This window comes from Armigeres subalbatus, chromosome 3, assembly GCF_024139115.2.
Source record: "Armigeres subalbatus isolate Guangzhou_Male chromosome 3, GZ_Asu_2, whole genome shotgun sequence".
Lineage (NCBI taxonomy): Eukaryota > Metazoa > Arthropoda > Insecta > Diptera > Culicidae > Armigeres > Armigeres subalbatus.
Window position 1 is genome coordinate 57460893 of NC_085141.1, and position 17219 is coordinate 57478111.

General features: G+C 42.7%; 1 protein-coding gene across 3 annotated transcripts in view; it reads left to right on the forward strand.

Annotated features, from left to right (window-relative positions):
• The window catches only part of LOC134220065 (dipeptidase 1), an 833398-nt gene that overhangs the window by 676376 nt on the left and 139803 nt on the right, over positions 1-17219 (forward strand). For all 3 annotated transcript variants that reach the window (XM_062699016.1, XM_062699017.1, XM_062699018.1), the window contains one exon: positions 14435-14700. The gene's annotated coding sequence lies outside the window, so the exon portion shown is untranslated. The remainder of the gene's footprint in view (positions 1-14434; positions 14701-17219) is intronic.

Genomic DNA, 17219 nt, shown 5'->3' on the forward strand with positions numbered 1-17219 from the left:
CAGAGAAATGAATGCATTTGCCCGGTATAAGGTGAACGGAGATGATCTTCTTCTTCTTCTTCTCCAATGACATTACATCCCCCACTGGGACATTGCCGCCTCGCAGCTTAGTGTTCATTAATCACTTCCACAGTTATTCACTGCGAGTTTTCTAAGCCAAGTTACGATTTCTGCATTATAACACGATGATACTTATATGCCCAGGGAAGTCGAAACAATTTCCAAACCAAAAAATTACCTAGAACGGCACCGGGAATCGAACCCAGCATGGTCTTGCTTCGCATCCGCGCATTTAACCGCACGGCTAAGGAGGGCCCCGGATAATGCCTTCTTTTAATGAACGCATTTGTCCAATATAAATGCCAAACAGAGGATAATGGTTTAAGGCGAACACAGGTGATAATGCCTTCTTTAGATGAACGCATTTGCCCGATATAAGGCGAACAGAGTTGATAATGCCTTCTTCTAATGAACGCATTTTCCCAGTATAAGGGGAACATAGGAGATAACACCTTTAAATGCATGCGTTGGCCCGGTTTAAGGCGAAAAGAGTTGATAATGTCTTCTTTAATTGAACGCAAATACGCCTGATATAAAGCGAACAGAGTTGATAACGCTTTCTTCAAATGAAGCTTCTGTCTGTATGATTTATTTTCGAAGACGGTGTGTAATAAATGAATAAATAAATTGAACGCTTTTGCCCGATTAAGGCAAACATTTGGATGAACACATTTGCTGGTTGCGAACAGAGTTGGTAATACTTTCTTTTAATGAACGCATTTGCACGATTTAAGGCAAACACAGGAGATGATGCCTTCTTTTAATGAACGCATTTGTTCGGTTTAAAGCGAACAGAGTTGAAAATTCTTGCGTATGAAAAACGCGTTTGCCCAGTATGATGCGATCAAAAGAGATAACACCACCTTTAAATGATCGCGTTTGCAAGGTACAGTCGACTCTCTACATCTCGATGTTCTATGCCTCGATACCTCTCCCTTTCTAGACGGTTTTCTCGGACCCTTCTTCGGACCCTTCTTTTCTTCGGACCCTTGGGCTTTCTACATCTCGATAACCTCCCTATCTTGATATCTCTCTATCTCGATGTGTTCTGGTCATACATTGTTCGGGATTTTCTCTCCTTATGTCGATATAATCAATTTTCTAACAATAAATAACAAACATACCAACAACAAGAGATGACATTTGTTTTGTTGTCGTTAGCCACGAGATTTTTTTGATCTAGTGCCCACCTCAATTTTTCTTCACTTCCTCGATCTCCCCCTATCTCGATGGTCCCTTCAATATCGAGATGTGGAGAGGCGACTGTATAACGAAACTATGCCTGTTCCTTGCCATGGAAGGAATGAGCATATTCGACGAACAGAAGAGATTTTCTTATTCTAGGGTCTTGTCGTCGTGCTCTTCTTGTCACAGTAAGGTTTAGTGCCGACAAATTTCAGAAGCAACTTTTTCTACCCATTTATTCTATTTAAATACATGTTCGTGAGCCGTCTCAAGCCCAGTCACCGTGGGCTGAAATTTCCTCCAGCATGAGAACATGCTTCGAAATTCTCACCTCAGCTTAAACAGTCTTCAAAGATAGCACATGATATGTAATGAGAGTTTTGAGACCGAGAACTATTCGTTCTATACTGTTTTCAAACAGTTCGAGTTCGATGAAACGAATCGCGAGTCCAACACGGTGAACCTTGTAAAAGGATCGAAAAAAAAAAGGAAGGATCAACGATAAAAATTCTTGTAAAAATTGTGTTATTTTTTTGTGTGTCTTTATTAAGGAGACTTTCAGCCCGAGGCTGGCTCGTCTACGAAATTGTGTTATTTACTCAACTGGAGTCGCCCTGCTATTGAATAAGTCGTAAAACATGTAGTAATCATTCACATCAATAATAAATAAATTTCTATTGATTTTTTTTTTCACTGAAATAAACAATAAATTTAAAAAATCAGGACTACTTGACGTACTGGCTCATTTGGGGTAATGGCGTTCGGGGTAGTGGCCTTTGGGGTTCCTTCTTTGAATTCAGGAATTTGCTTGGTTTAAGACACGGGAAGATATTTCCATTATTTCAAAAGGTGCATTTGCCCGGCAGGCGGCAAAAGGCGATATGATTTCTTCCTTCAATTCAGGTATTCGCTCGACTTAAGGAAAAAGAAATAATGATCTCTTTTTTAAAAGGATGCATTTACCCAGCAGAAGCCAGAGAGGATATGACTCCATCTTTCAATTCAAGCATTTGGTTCGCTCGGTTCAATGTAAGGGGAGATATGGTCTTTTCTTAGAAACTGTTTGCTCAAGTTCTCTGGCTTGACCTTACGGAAAAAAAAATCCAATGTCAATTTAATTTAATGCTGATCTATCTTGTTGGTAGGTGCGTCAACATATCAAATGGTCCCGTTTTGACAGGAAGCTTCTTTATTCTCAATTTGTCACGCCGTACAACTCCGTTCCCAGTTATTGCTCATATGAAAGAAATCACGTAACTGAATGGCTCAACAAATCTTACTTATCCATTACACAGCTCAAATAACAATTATACCAAATGACCTTATGCCAAACGGCCATTATGCCAAACGACTTTATGCCAAACGACATTATGCCAAACGGAATTATGCCAAACGGGGTACAATCATCAAAATATCTTCTGCATTCCTCATTGCATCGTATGTCTTCTTCAATCAATTTTTCGGCTGGTACCGAACTTGTCGCTACAAAATGTCAAGTCCAAGAAATATAGATTTTTCATATCTTTAAAGCTAATCATTTTCATTGATTAATTGTTTGCAAAGCGTGGGCAGCAGGGACTATGCTGGCTTACTGATCCCTCTCCAGGCCATCTGCGAGTTGTGGTGCCCACCTAGGATGTGGTAGGGGTTGACACTGTTAAACCTCTATGGAAAGCTGCATGTATCCGCAAGTAGGCTTCGTCAAAGCGACCCCATGCCGCTCAAAGCGTACAAGCCCAAGTCCTTGTGTTAGGTAAGACACCAAACAGACCTGGCACGACGGCCCTTCGACGAGACATGAGGTTTAAAAACAACCATTACGAACGACATAGAAGATAATACGACTCAATGCAATCGGCAACGACCTAGGCAACGACCTAGGCAACGACCTAGGCAACGAATAGATGATCACGATTGGAAGCTTGGAACATGGAACTGCCAATCGCTAGGCTTCGCAGGTTGCGACAGGATAATCTACGATGAATTACATCCCCGCAACTTCGATGTCGTAGCGCTGCAGGAAATCTGCTGGACAGGACAGAAAGTGTGGAAAAGCGGGCATCGAGCGGCTACCTTCTAGCTGTGGCACCACCAACGAGCTGGGAATCGGCTTCATAGTGCTGGGAAAGATGCGCCAACGCGTGATTGGGTGGCAGCCAATCAACACAAGGATGTGCAAGCTGAGGATAAAAGGCCGATTCTTCAACTATAGCATCATCAACGTGCACAGCCCACACTAAGGGAGACCCGACAACGAGAAAGAAGCGTTCTATGCACAGCTGGAGCAGACATATGATGGATGCCCACTGCGGGACGTCAAAATCGTCATCGGCGACATGAACGCACAGGTAGGAAGGGAGGAAAAGTAAAGACCGGCCATCGGACCGAATAGCCTGCACACCGTATCGAATGAAAACGGCCAACGATGCATAAAATTTGCAGCCTCCCGCGGAATGGCAGTACGAAGCATCTTTTTTCCCCGCAAAAATATCCACAAGGCCACACGGAGATCACCTAACCAAGAAACGGAAAACCAAATCAACCACGTTCTAATCGACGGTAAACGAAAGTTAACGAACGTCCGCACTTACCGCAGTGCGAATATTGAATCCGACCACTACCTCGTTGCAGTATGCCTGTGCTCAAAATTCTCGACGGTGTAACACACGCGTCGAAGTCGGATGCCGCGGCTTAACATTGGGCGGCTACAAGACGGTAGACTAGCCCAAGAATACGCGCAGCAGCTGGAAGTGGCACTCCCAACGGAAGGGCAGCTATGCGCAGCATCTCTTGAAGATGGCTGGAGAGATATTCGATCCGCCATTGGAAGCACCGCTGCACGGTGCTCCGAATCAGAGAAACGACTGGTATGACGGCGAATGTGAGCAGTTAGTAGAAATGAAGAATGCAGCATGGGCGAGATTGCTGCAATACCGCACGAGGGCGAACGAGGCACGTTATAAACGGACGCGGAACAGGCAAAACTCGATTTCCGGAGGAAAAAGCGCCAGCAGGAAGATCGAGACCGTGAAGAGACGGAGCAACTGTACCGCGCTAATAACACACGAAAGTTCTATGAGAAGTTAAACCGTTCACGTAAGTGCCACGTGCCACAGCCTGGTATCTGTAAGGACATAAACGGGCTCCAGATCTCCAGGAAATCCAGGAGGAGAATGGCCGGCTGAAAAAGAACAAAGCCCCTGCGGTTGATCTACCAGGAGAACTATTTAAACACGGTGGTGAGGCACTGGCTAGAGCGCTGCAAAGGGTCATTACCAATATTTTGGAGGAGGAAGTTTTGCCGCAGGAATGGATGGAAGGTGTCGTGTGTCCCATCTACAAAAATAGCGATCAACTGGTTTGTAGCAACTACCGCGCAATCACATTGTTGAACGCCGCCTAAAAGGTACTCTCCCAAATTTTGTGCCGTCGACTAGCACCAATTGCAAGACAGTTCGTGGGACAGTACCAGGCGGGTTTTATGAGCGAACACTCCACCACGGACCAGGTGTTCGCTATTCGCCAAGTACTGCAGAAATGCCGCGAACACAACGTGCCCACACATCATCTATTCATCGACTTCAATGCCGCATATGATACAATCGTTTGGGACCAATCAAAGCGACGATGGATCGTGGTAATACGAAGGGGTTTGGAAGGGGTAATACGAAGAGCAGGGATTAACACGAGTAGTACAATTTTCAATAAGTCCGTCCAGCTATTTGGCTTCGCCGACGATATAGATATCAACACGTCGAAGACGAATTACATGATAAGAAGAGGTTCAAGGGAAGACAAAGTGAGCCACCCACCTCGAGTTTGCATCGGTGGTGACAAAATCGAGGTGGTAGAAGAATTTGTGTACTTGGGCTCACTGGTTACTGCCGAAAATGATACCAGCAGAGAAATTCGGAAACGCATAATGGCTTGAAATCGTACGTACTTTGGACTCCGCAAGACGCTCCGATCGAATAGAGTTCGCCGCCGTACCAAACTGACAATCTACAAAACGCTAATTAGACCGGTAGTTCTCTACGGACACGAGACCTGGACGATGCTCGTGGAGGACCAACGCGCACTTTGAGTTTTCGAAAGGAAAGTGCTGCGTACCATCTATGGTGGGGTGGAGATGGCGGACGGTACGTGGAAGAGGCGAATGAACCACGAATTGCATCAGCTGTTGGGAGAACCATCCATCGTTCACACCGCGAAAATCGGACGACTGCGATGGGCCGGGCACGTAGCCAGAATGTCGGACAGTAACCCGGTGAAAATGGTTCTCGACAACGATCCGACGGGCACAAGAAGGCGAGGTGCGCAGCGGGCAAGGTGGATCGATCAGGTGGAAGATGACTTGCGGACCCTCCGTAGACTGCGTGTTTGGCGAAGTGCAGCCATGAACCGAGCTGAATGGAGAAGTCTTTTATGTGTAGCACAGGCCACTCCGGCCTTAGTCTGATGATAAATAAATAAATAATAGCGTTGAATCGTAAAACGACAATCTTTGAAAAGAATTTGTTTAGAACAAAATTATATACTACTAAGAGTCACTCAGAGAAACGCAATAAAGCTTCTATTTATTCTATTTACTAAACATTTTTGACTTAAATTATCATTCTACACCATTATTATATGGAAAAGTTCTATCCTACGAAATGGTGTAAGTGAGGAGATAACACCTTCTTTCTATTAACATAGGTGTACAGTGGAAATGATACCTCTTTGAATGAACGAATTTGTCCAGTATAAGGCAAACAGAGAAGGTAATGCCTTTTTTCAAATGAATGCATTTGCCTAGTATAAGGTGAACGGAGATGATCTTCTTCTTCTTCTCCAATGACATTACATCCCCCACTGGGACATTGCCGCCTCGCAGTTCATTAATCACTTCCACAGTTATTCACTGCGAGGTTTCTAAGCCAAGTTACCATTTTTGCATTCTAACACGATGATACTTATATGCCCAGGGAAGTCGAAACAATTTCCAAACCAAAAAATTACCTAGAACGGCACCGGGAATCGAACCCAGCATGGTCTTGCTTTGCAGCCGCGCATCTTACCGCACGGCTTAGGAGGGCCCCGGAGATGACAATGTCTTCTTTTAATGAACGCATTTGTCCAATATAAACCAAACAGAGGATAATGGTTTAAGGCGAACACAGGTGATAATACCTTCTTTAGATGAACGCATTTGCCCGATATAAGGCGAACAGAGTTGATAATGCCTTCTTTTAATAAACGCATTTTCCCAGTATAAGGGGAACATAGGAGATAACACCTTTAAATGAATGCGTTGGCCCGGTTCAAGGCGAATAGAGTTGATAATGTCTTCTTTTAGTGAACGCCAATACGCCTGATATAGAGCGAACAGAGTTGATAACGCTTTCTTCCAATGAAGCTTTTGTCAGTACGATTTATTTTCGAAGACGGTGTGTAATAAATAAATAAATAAATTGAACGCTTTTGCCCGATTAAGGCAAACATTTGGATGAACACATTTGCTGGTTGCGAACAGAGTTGGTAATACTTTCTTTTAATGAACGCATTTGCACGATTTAAGGCAAACACAGGAGATGATGCCTTCTTTTAATGAACGCATTTGTTCGGTTTAAAGCGAACAGAGTTGAAAATTCTTGCGTATGAAAAACGCGTTTGCCCAGTATGAGGCGATCAAAAGAGATAACACCACCTTTAAATGATCGCGTTTGCAAGGTACAGTCGACTCTCTACATCTCGATGTTCTATGCCTCGATACCTCTCCCTTTGTAGACGGTTTTCTCGGACCCTTCAATCTACATCTCGATAACCTCCCTATCTTGATATCTCTCTATCTCGATGTGTTCTGGTCATACATTGTTCGGGATTTTCTCTCCTTATGTCGATATAATCAATTTTCTAACAATAAATAACAAACATACCAACAACAAGAGATGACATTTGTTTTGTTGTCGTTAGCCACGAGATTTTTTTGATCTAGTGCCCATCTCAATTTTTCTTCCATTCCTCGATCTCTCCCTATCTCGATGGTCCCTTCAATATCGAGATGTGGAGGAGCGACTGTATAACGAAACTATGCCTGTTCCTTGCCATGGAATGAGCATGGGCATATTCGACGAACAGAAGAGATTTTCTTATTCTAGGGTCTTGTCGTCATGCTCTTCTTGTCACAGTAAGGTTTATCGCCGACAAATTTCAGAAGCAACTTTTTCTACCCATTTATTCTATTTAAATTCATGTTCGTGAGCCGTCTCAAGCCCAGTCGCCGTGGGCTGAAATTTCCTCCAGCATGAGAACATGCTTCGAAATTCTCACCTCAACTTAAACAGTCTTCAAAGGTACATGATATGTAATGAGAGTTCATAGACCGAGAACTATTCGTTCTATACAGTTTTCATACAGTTCGAGTTCGATGAAACGAATCGCGAGTCCAACACGGTGAACCTTGTAAAAGGATCGAAAAAAAGGAAGGATGAACGATAAAAATTCTTGTAAAAATTGTGTTATTTTTTTGTGTGTCTTTATTAAGGAGGCTTTCAGCCCGAGGCTGGCTCGTCTACGAAATTGTGTTATTTACTCAACTGGAGTCGCCCTGCTATTGAATAAGTCGTAAAACATGTACCGTCAACTGGGGGGAAGATGATCATTTTTAAGACAAAACATGCAATAACAATGTGTGTTTACATTTGAATCATTTGTTTGAGAAACTGCATAAGTCCATTTTACACTATTTCGAGAAAACAACAAAAAACTGTTTTTGATCAAATTTGCACCGAATCTTTCGATTTCTTCGATACAGATCAATAGTTTTTGGCAAAACTCAACACCCTGAGGCACTTTCAGTGCAAAAAATGTAAGCAGTACTCCACAATTGCTCTTCAAAGTACGTGGACATATGTAGTTTCTCAAACAAACGAAAAAATTTTCATACATTCCTGAACAAAATTTTTTTTTTCGTATTTTTTGCCAGAATATGTACTTTTGGAAGAGGATTCCGAATATATAAAAATCTCATTTTGGCCAAAAATGTTACATATGCAGTTTCTCAAACAAACGGTTCATTTTAAATCGACACAAATATTTTCAAAACATGTACTGCTATACGTTGCAATAATCAACAACTTTAGTTTTCTGAAATGCGTTCGCATTTATTAAAATAAATTAAATTATCACATATTTTTTGAGTAATCTGGTTTGGGGTGAAGTTGATCAAGACAGCTCTACTAAAATCATTATAACCTAGTAGTCAAAATACACTAGGTTATTTGTATGAATGTTGATTTTACTACGTAAAGAAGTCTACGAAGTCAATATTTTAAACGAAAATAGCGTCATTTATGACTATCTCTCTCTTTCTTCCACAAAATACATTTTCATGATATAATCGAAAAACTCGGATTTCTACCTAGCGGTAACATTACTTGAACGGAGAATATTGTTGACTACCGTTTCATATAAAATATTGGCACTTTTGACTGACACATCAAATGATCATCTTCACCTCAATGATCATCTTCCCCCCAGTTGACGGTAGTAATCATTCACATCAATAATAAATAAATTTCTATTGATTATTTTTTTTTCACTGAAATTTAAAAAATCAGGACTACTTGACGTACTGGCTCATTTGGGGTAATGGCGTTCGGGGTAGTGGCCTTTGGGGTAATGGCATTATGGGTAATGGATATATGGGTAGTGTCATAGAGTCGAAAAGGTTCCTTCTTTGAATTCAGGAATTTGCTTGGTTTAAGACACGGGAAGATATTTCCATTATTTCAAAAGGTGCATTTGCCCGGCAGGTGGCAAAAGGCGATATGATTTCTTCCTTCAATTCAGGTATTCGCTCGACTTAAGGAAAAGGAAATAATGATCTCTTTTTTAAAAGGATGCATTTACCCAGCAGAAGCCAGAGAGGATATGACTCCTTCTTTCAATTCAAGCATTTGGTTCGCTCGGTTCAATGTAAGGGGAGATATGGTCCTTTCTTAGAAACTGTTTGCTCAAGTTCTCTGGCTTGCCCTTACGGAAAATAAAAATCCAATGTCAATTTAGTTTAATGCTGATCTATCTTGTTGGTAGGTGCGTCAACATATCAAATGGTTCCATTTTGACAGGAAGCTTCTTTATTCTCAATTTGTCACGCCGTACAACTTCATTCCCAATTATTGCTCATATGAAGGAAATCACGTAACTGAATGGCTCAACAAATCTTACTTATCCATTACACCGCTCAAATAACAATTATGCCAAATGACCTTATGCCAAACGGCCATTATGCCAAACGACTTTATGCCAAACAACATTATGCCAAACGGGGTACAATCACCAAAACATCTTCTGCATTCCTCATTGCATCGTATGTCTTCTTCAATCAATTTTTCGGCTGGTACCGAACTTGTCGCTATAAAATGTCAAGTCCAAGAAATATAGAGTTTTCATATCTTTGAAGCTAATCATTTTCATTGATTAATTGTTTGCAAAGCGTGGGCAGCAGGGACTATTCTGGCTTGCTGATCCCTCTCCAGGCCATCTGCGAAATGTGGTGCCCACCTAGGATGTGGTAGGGTTTGACACTGTTAAACCTCTTTGGAAAGCTGCATGTAACCGCAAGTAGGCTTCGCCAAAGCGACCCTGTGTCGCTCAAAGCGTACAAGCCCAAGTCCTTGTGTTAGGTAAGACACCAAACAGACCTGACACGACGGCCCTTCGACGAGACATGAGGTTTAAAAACAACCATTACGAACGACATAGAAGATAATACGACTCAATGCAATCGGCAACGACCTAGGCAACGAATAGATGATCACGATTGGAAGCTTGCAACATGGAATTGCAAGTCGCTAGGCTTCGCAGGTTGCGACAGGATAATCTACGATGAATTACATTCCCGCAACTTTGATGTCGTAGCGCTGCAGGAAATCTGCTGGAAAGGACAGAAAGTGTGGAAAAGCGGGCATCGAGCGGCTACCTTCTACCATAGCTGTGGCACTACCAACGAGCTGGGAATCGGCTTCATAGTGCTGGGAAAGATGCGCCAACGCGTGATTGGGTGGCAGCCAATCAACGCAAGGATGTGCAAGCTGAGGATAAAAGGCCGATTTTTCAACTATAGCATCATCAACGTGCACAGCCCACACTAAGGGAGACCCGACAACAAGAAAGAAGCGTTCTATGCACAGCTGGAGCAGACATACGGATAGTCTGCATACCGTATCGAATGACAACGGCCAACAATGCATAAACTTTGCAGTCTCCCGCGGAATGGTAGTCCGAAACACCTTCTTTCCCCGCAAAAATATCCACAAGGCCACACGGAGATCACCTAACCAAGAAACGGAAAACCAAATCGACCACGTTCTAATCGACGGTAAACGAACGGTACCGAACGTCCACATTTACCGCAGTGCGAATATTGAATCCGACCACTACCTCGTTGCAGTATGCCTGCACTCAAAACTCTCGACGGTGTACAACACACGTCGAAGTCGAACGCCGCGGCTTAACAGTGGGCGGCAACAAGACGGTAGACTAGTCCAGGTAGACGCGCAGCAGCTGGAAGTGGTACTCCCAACGGAAGGGCAGCTGGGCGACGCGTCTCCTGGAGATGGCTGGAGAGATATTCGATCTGCCATTGGAAGCACCGCAACCGCTGAACTAGGCACGGTGCCCTCGGATCAGAGAAACGCCTGGTATGACGGGGAATGTGAGCAGTTTGTGGAAGAGAAGAATGCAGCATGGGCAGGATTGCTACAACACCGCACGAAGGCGAACAAGGCACGATATAAATGGGCGCGGAATAGACAAAACTCGATTTTCCGGAGAAAAAAGCGCCAGCAGGAAGATCGAGACCGTGAAGAGGCGGAGCAACTGTATCGCGCTAATAACACACGAGAGTTCTATGAGAAGTTGAACCGTTTACGTAAGGGCCACGTGCCACAGCCTGATATGTGTAAGGACATAAACGGGAACCTTCTTACGAACGAGCGTGAGGTGATCCAAAGGTGGCGGCAGCACTACGAAGAACACCTGAATGGCGATGTGGCAGACGAAGATGGCGGTACGGCGATGGATCTGGGAGAACGCGCGCAGGACATAATTTTATCGGCTCCAGATCTCCAGGGGCCCTCCTCAGCCGTGTGGTAAGACGCGCGGCTACAAAGCAAGACTATGCTGAGGGTGGCTGGGTTCGATTCCCGGTGCCGGTCTAGACAATTTTCGGATTGGAAATTGTCTAGACTTCCCTGGGCATAAAAGTATCATCGTGCTAGCCTCATGATATACGAATGCAAAAATGGTAACCTGGCTTAGAAACCACGCAGTTAATAACTGTGGAAGTGCTTAATGAACACTAAGCTGCGAGGCGGCTCTGTCCCAGTGTGGGAATGTAATGCCAATAAGAAGAAGAAGATCTTCAGAAAATCCAGCAGGAGAATGGCCGGCTGAAGAAGAACAAAGCCCCTGGACCAGGAGAACTATTTAAACACGGTGGTGAGGCACTAGCTAGAGCGCTGCAAAGGGTCATTACCAAGATTTTGGAGGAGGAAGTTTTGCCGCAGTAGTACAATTTTCAATAAGTCTGTCCAGCTATTTGGCTTCGCCGACGATATAGATATCAACACGTCGAAGACGAATTACATGATAAGAAGAGGTTCAAGGGCTTGAGCTTGAGCTTAATTGACTGCTCGTAGTTGCTACTCCATTATGACCAGATCAGCTGTTCTTGCACAGGGAACCAACAGATGTTTGCTTGGGACTAGCACACATCTTCAATGTACAAGTACTGATGATCTCATTTGTTAGGTCATACTGGCGCCTGCCACGTCAGAATGCAAGTCAATGTAGGGAAGGGGAGGAAATGATGATGCAATCACTCGCCCACTGCAAGCCGAATATACCTCTGCACTTGCCACGAGTTCATGCGGAATTTGTTGGAATTTCTGGGTTAGGTTGGAGAGGCAGAGGTCCGTCTTGGTTAACGAGCTGCCAATGTGATAGATAGGAGAAGGTAACTGATGGAATTTCTAATTGGATGAAGGAAACGAGCTCTATAGTTCATTTCCAATTCTAGCAGATTACTGGTAGAATACTCAAGTTGAAGGTATAGGAATAGTAATGGAAACGGTATGGAAGTCCATTTCCAGTTCTAGCGATTGCTAGAACATGAGAAATAAAGAGAAAGATACAAAGTAGGAGAATGGAACGGACCTGGGATTGAACCCACGACCTCCTGCGTATGAGGCAGAAGCAGTAGTCATATGACTACCAAGCCCGCTTCAACATGATAAGAAGAGGTTCAAGGGAAGACAAAGTGAGCCACCCACCTCGAGTTTGCATCGGTGGTGACAAAATCGAGGTGGTAGAAGAATTTGTGTACTTGGGCTCACTGGTTACTGCCGAAAATGATACCAGCAGAGAAATTCGGAGACGCATAATGGCTTCAAATCGTACGTACTTTGGACTCTGAAAGACGCTCCGATCGAATAGAGTTCGCCGCCGTACCAAACTGACAATCTACAAAACGCTCATTAGACCGGTAGTCCTCTACGGACACGAGACCTGGACGATGCTCGTGGAGGACCAACGCGCACTTGGAGTTTTCGGAAGGAAAGTGTTGCGCACCATCGATGGTGGGGTGCAGATGGCGGACGGTACGTGGAGGAGACGAATGAACCACGAGTTGCATGAGCTGCTGGGAGAACCATCCATCGTTCACACCGCGAAAATCGGACGACTGCGGTGGGCCGGGCACGTAGCCAGAATGTCGGACAATAACCCGGTGAAAATGGTTCTCGACAATGATCCGACGGGTACAAGAAGGCGAGGTTCGCAGCGGGCAAGGTGGATCGATCAGGTGGAAGATGACATGCGGACCCTCCGTAGACTGCGTGGTTGGCGACTTGAAGCCATGGACCGAGCCGAATGGAGAAGACTCTTATATACCGCACAGGCCACTTCGGCCTTAGTCTGAATAAATAATAATAATAACATTGCTCCGTAATAAAAATGCTTTTATTTTTCAAAATAGGTTAGGTTTTAGTAAAACTAAACTGACACTTTGCAGGAGTTTTTATTTCCTGAAAACACGCTGATTATCAACTATGGATTCAGTTAAAAATACCATTCGAATTCTTTTCAGAATCGAAAAAAGCTTCTGTTCAGAACCTTCAAACGGATTATGTTCAGAATTTCAAACAAGATCCGAATCGGACTCTATTGAAAATTTCAAATGAATTCCGAAAGGATACTGCTCCGAATCTCGATCGGGTTTCTGTTCAGAATCACGAACGGATATTCTTCAAAATTCCAAACGGATTATGTTTGAAACTCCGAACGGATTTTGTTTAGAATTGCAAAAGAATCTTGTTCAGAATTTCAGGCGGATTGTGTTCAGAATATCGAACGAATTTTGCTCAGAATCTTAAGTGGATGCTGCCAAGAATCTCTTATGGTCCCATAAACATCAACTATATAAAACATAAGATCAAAATTACAGAATCGATAAAAAGCCAACTAAGGCGATAAAACCTGTAGAACCAAATGTCCATACAGGTACATATTTTGTTTGAAAAAGATTCACAGGAATGAAATATTCAGTTCAATATTTTTTAATATGCAATAAGAACTGAAGAACAAATGTTGCAAATGTACTGCGGCCTGCTTCAACAGTTCGAAATGTCTGTGCGGCCCTTGATAGTAAGCATGCTGGGGACCACTGATCTAGACCAATATTTGAAAAGGGCGTAACAGCCAAAACTTATTCCTTCCGATTCCCCGTCTACATATATAGCTGTTACGCCCTTTTCAAATGAGGGTTTAGATATGTATAACACAAAGTCTCCGGGCTTTCTATCAAAAGATCGGGTTTGAAGTGATTCTGTAGCCTTTCTACGTTCTTTGAATATACAAGAAGGGCAAAAATATAATCCTAAAATCAGTGTCTATATTTCATACACTCGAGTAGATTATGAATAAACACTTCATCCTTATTGCTCAATTCTCTTCGCCATAAATTCCTAAGTTTGTCAAACATCAACATTTTCCGAAAGTTACCAAACGCTCCGAAATCCGCAAAATCCCTTTGGAACCTACAATGGTATTCGGGGAACCCACTCCATAATTGAATCCCTTGGGCGTAATCCTTTAACCAAGTACTGACTGTTTCCCGTTCGTTTTATCTCTTCTCTCGTTCCAGACGCAAAGCTCCCTTCCCGGAAAGCCGAGACCTGTAGTGAATTGTGACCGTGATAGTGGCACCAGCCACAGCAGAGCTGCGCTTCCCATATTCCGCAATCAGGGTAGGGAATCAGCATATGTGCGGCAAGCCACGCTGGAAGCTGCCGCACGATTTATGAGCCAATGTAAGCACTCGGGGTATTAGGTTGGATTCAATTTCGCCACCTCGATGGAGGAGATAATCGTGCCGACGGAGAACAAACCGTGTAGCAGTTGAATGAATCGGTGAGTGCTGTTAATAAAAGCTTGCTCGTTAAATTTACTATGAGAGATGGTGGATGACTTAAATTTAGTATTCGCTGGAACGAAAACAGATTAACGTGAGCCGAGGTATGCATGTTAAAAGCTCATTAAACACGAAGTGAAAATGCTGCTACCGTGAACCACTTCGCATCGGAGCTTGTTCCAAGAGTGGCGGAATATCAAACAATATTAACATGCATTCTTGGTAGGGGCATTGTTTTCATCGCAAACACTTGTTTTTTTTTCGCCGAGACCTTAGCATTTTTTATTTATTTTTCCGAGGTGTGCACCGCCGAGTTTAAGCTGACTTGGTTTTTGCCTGAGATCTCGGTGAAAGTGAAAGTTTCAGACACAGTACTTTTTTTGCTGAGAATCTGTAATAAACAATATTTTTGCTGAACAATAGTTCTAAAATTTACTGAGTTACAGCGGTGCCCGATTTTGCCGAGTACGAAAATGAAAAACTTAGTTTGCAAATCTTCAAACCACTACTGAAAACAATGCCTCGATAATATTTCAAAATACACTTCTCATTTGAGAATGAGTAACAAATTCGTAAAACAACACTGTTAAAATGATTATTTATCCCTAACGACCTTATGTCTAGCGTCATGTACCCGCCTGCGCATGTCGTCAAATTTTCCAAAAAAAAAGTCGACGTCAGTGGTAAACCATAATCATAATGCCTGCCAACGTCACCATCGTTCGAATTAATTAGCTCTCTTGAGAGTTGTTAACAGAAAAAATACTGCTGGGGCTGTTGGATAACAGACAAACACAAAAAAAAATGACTTTTGTAGAATCCAGTAGATTACATTTAATCGTTCGTACTACTGCTCCACTACGTTAGGCTTTATTATATTACAAGAAACTAATAACATATCAAGTATTCTGAGATTATATTTCTAAGATATCGACGAATATAAAGATAAATTTGGAAAATTACGAAAAGACGAGGTTAAGCGTCCTTCCAACATAACATTCAACGACACCATCGTAGCTTACAGTTTCGTCTGATCCGCGACTGTCTACACTCGTGCTTAGCAAAAACATCCTCATATCTTCAGGAAAAAAAAAACAAAAAATAAATCCCATAGATCCCCAGTCTATACAGCCAAAAAAACGCAAATACCAAAAGTCACTTCGGCGGTTCCGTGCAGTTTTGACACAACTCATTTTTACCATTATTGGCATTAACTTGGAAAAACATATGGAACAAAGAAATGGTTTATTTCAATCACAATATTATAAAAGTTGTGACCATTTTATCGAAACTCATCAATTGGTATTTTTTACCATGCACCGAAATTCTAAAACATTGTATACAAAATTTTAGTTGTGTCTCTATTGCAGAAAACCGCCAACAACACGCTTTCGGAGGGCCGGGTACAACTCAACAGCTGGGGGAACGGTAGCGTGTGTTCTTGTCTGACGTACCCTCACTCAATACTCACAACAGATTATCATTATTCGGGAGTCTGAGCCGAAGGAGGATGATGATAATAAGCAGCGGCAACGGTTGCCAAAATCTCCGGCCGGGCCGAAGCAGACAGAAAGAACGGAGCTTGGTGAACAACAACTGCGGAAAAGGAAGCGGGCCTCTCGACTCGACTCTCTGTCTGGGGTCGGTTGGTCGTTTCGTTGGTTTCTGCTTTCCGAGGGGTAGAGTTTGACATAGGAGCTGAAAAGCCGAATCAGTAGGAGCGGAAAATAATTCTTTATTTACGTACGAGAGCACTACTTTGGATGTGGGGTCCCAATGGGGTTTCATTCAAATTTATTTACATTTGTTTTGCTGAAATGAGCAATTGTTGAGGGGAAACCTGGATGGTTTATGTGCACTTGAATTGTATAGGAAATGATCTTGAGACCAATCAGAATAAGATTACTGGGAAGAATAATTTATCTTCTGTTGTATTTGAGAGTTTATAGAATCCGTAGTTGTATACATATGATCACGTATTTTTACCGTCAACGTGGGTGACAATGGTCCTTGTTGGTCGGACAACTAATTCGGTTAAAGTTTTTTCGGAGTTTTCTTATCCTAAGATACTTTAATTTATTTATACAGATATTTATAAGTTATTAAAACAGTGGCCCATTATTGTCACCCCCCATGACGGTATCTGTTTTCAAAACTAATCAAAACTTGCCAATTATGTGAGTATTTACACGTGTTGTACGATTTCAACCAAAGGTGGTCAGCTATTTGACATTGTAATTCGATTCAAATAAAAACAGATAGTTTTCAGACATTATTCTTCTTCTCTTAGTATTCTCTAAGCACTTCCACAGTAATTAATTCGGAGGTTTCTAAGCCAAGTAATCATCTTTGCATTCGTATATCATAAGGCTAACACGATGATACTTTGGTAAGTCTATTTGATTATTGATTCGTGGACTCACAGCCATTATTTAGGAAGAAAAATTCGTCACTGCGTGATGGTTCTGAAGGTTGACAGCTTTGATAAACATCAACTGTTTAAAAATTAACTACAACG